Source organism: Echinops telfairi, unplaced genomic scaffold, assembly GCF_000313985.2.
Source record: "Echinops telfairi isolate 266 unplaced genomic scaffold, ASM31398v2 ScPeMD7_19;HRSCAF=73, whole genome shotgun sequence".
Classification (NCBI taxonomy): domain Eukaryota; kingdom Metazoa; phylum Chordata; class Mammalia; order Afrosoricida; family Tenrecidae; genus Echinops; species Echinops telfairi.
In genome coordinates, this window is record NW_022103916.1 from 1,315,316 (window position 1) to 1,317,834 (window position 2,519).

Here is a 2,519-nt window from a genome sequence, read left to right on the forward strand (position 1 = left end):
CTTGCTTGGATCCACAAGCAATTCTCATAGAAGCAGCAATCAAGATTTCAAAAGTACATTGCATTAGGCAAATCTGCTGCACAAGACCTCTTTAGAATATTGAAAAATCAAGCATGTGAATGCTGGACATTGAATAAGAAATACCAAAGAATTGTAATGCTGGAGAAGAATATTGAAAGTATAATGGATGGCTAAAAGGACAAATTTAACTGTCTTGGAAGAAATACAGACAGAATGCCCCTAGAAGTAAAGATGGGGAGACTTCACCTTACATACATTGAACATGTTCTCAAGAGAGAGTAGTCCCTGGAGAAGGATCTCATGCTCGATAAAGTAGAGTGCAGTGTAAAAGAGGAATTGCCTTAACAAGGTGGATTAGCACAGTGACTGTTAACAATGAGCTCAGCATAGGAACAATTATGAGGATGGCACAGGACCTGGCAGTGTTTCATTCTGTGGTGCATAGCATCACTATGAGTCAGAACTGACTGGATGGCAGCTAACAACAACAATGTTGAACAGAAGGACAAAGTAAGACTCATATTTCTTGATTTTAAAATATACTATAAATAATAAAAATAAATTAGTATGGTATAACAATAGAAACAGACCAGTGGAATAGAATTGAGTTTAGTAATAAGCCCACACTACTGACATCTGACAAGGGTACTAAGTCCATTTGATAGGGAAAGAGAGGTTCTCTTAACTAAACAATGTTGAAAAATTAGATTTGCACATGCCAAAAAAATTAAACAGGATTCATACATAAAAATAGATTCAAAGAAATTCAAAATGGATTAAGAACCTAAATGTGCAAGCTAAACCCATAAAATACTAAGAAGAGAATGCAGAGGCAATGCTATTGATCAGGCTTACCTGTTAACAATGGATTATCTGATATAAGAGCAAAGTACAAACAGCAAAAGACGAATTAAGTACATGGTACCTCATACATTTTTTTTAATCTGTTCTATTCATCATCTTCCCTGTTTCTCTGCAGCTGCAGCTATGAAGGCCAAGCTGTGCAGTTTCAACGGGTACAAGATTTACCCCAGACACAGGAGGACGCTTCACCTGGATGGATGGAAAGGTTTTCCAATTTCTTAATGCAAAATGCGAATCAGCATTCCTCTTAAGGGAAACCCTCAGCAGATAAACCGGACTCTTCTATACAGAAGGAAGCACAAAAAGGGGCAATCAGAAGAAATTCCAAAGAAAAGAAGCCATTGTACAGTCAAATTCGAGGGTCATCATGGGTGCATCTCTTGCTGATATAACAGCTAAGAGGAATCAGGAATCTGGAATTAGAAAGGCCCAACAACAAGAACAGGCTATCAGGGCTGCCAAAGAAGCAAAAAAGGCAAAGCAGGCACCTAAAAAGACAGCAATGGCTGCTGCTAAGTCTCCTACAAAGGCAGCACTCAAGCAAAAGATGATGAAGCCAGGGAAAGTTTCTGCTCCTCAGTTGGTGGAAAATGCTAAATTGTCAAGGTGAAACTTTCAAATAAAGATGCAACTCTAACACAAAATCTTTTGTTTATCAAAATCCTACTTCCCCCCTCCCCCCAAAAGCAAAAAGACAAGCTATCAACTGGAAGAATACCTTCAGAAATGATATATCTGATAAATATCTAGTAATTAAAATATATCTAAAATTTTGATAACTTATCAACAAAAATACAAATAACCCAATCATAAAATGAACAAAGGACTTGCATAGACATTTCACTGATGAGGGCGTTCAAATGTCCAATGATGCTCATTGTCACCAGTCAAATCAAAACCACAATGAGATACCATTTCACTGTCACTAGATGACTTAGATTAAAAACAGAAAAGAAAAATGTGTTGTTGAGGTTGTGGAGAAATTGGAGCCCTCATCCACTGCTGATGGGAACGTAAAATGGCACATCTGTTGTGGAAAGCAGTATGGTGGTTCCACAAAAAACTGAAAATAGAACTCTTTTATGAACCAGTAATTTCACCCCTAGGTAAAATTTACCTTGAAAACAGAATCTCAGAGACTTGTATACAAGTACAGCACAATTCACAATGGACGATGGTGGAAACTGCTCATCAATAAATATATAAAATATGATACATGCATACAATGGGATACTACTCTAACCCTAATAAATGAAGTCTTGATACAAGTTATAGAAAAATGAGCTCACTCTCTCACTGCCTCACCCTCATTCACTCACTGTCTCACTCACTCACTCTCACTCTCTCACTACCTCACTCTCTCACTGCCTCACTCTCTCACTCTCACTCACTCACTGACGACACTCTCACTGTCTCACTCTCTCACTCACTCACTCACTGCCTCACCCTCACTCACTCACTGACTCACTCTCACTCACTGTCTCACTCATGACTGACTCACTCACTGCCTCACTCTCACTCTCTCACTGTCTCACTGACTCACTGTCTCACTCACTCACTGACTCACTCTCACTCACTCACTGTCTCTCTCACTCACTGACTCACTCTCACTCACTCACTGTCTCACTCACTCA

At 39.0% G+C, this 2,519-nt stretch overlaps 1 pseudogene; it reads left to right on the forward strand.

Annotated features, from left to right (window-relative positions):
* Nucleotides 1-1,252: 1,252 nt before the first annotated feature.
* Nucleotides 1,253-2,519, forward strand: part of LOC101656532 — a 22,490-nt pseudogene continuing 21,223 nt past the window's right edge.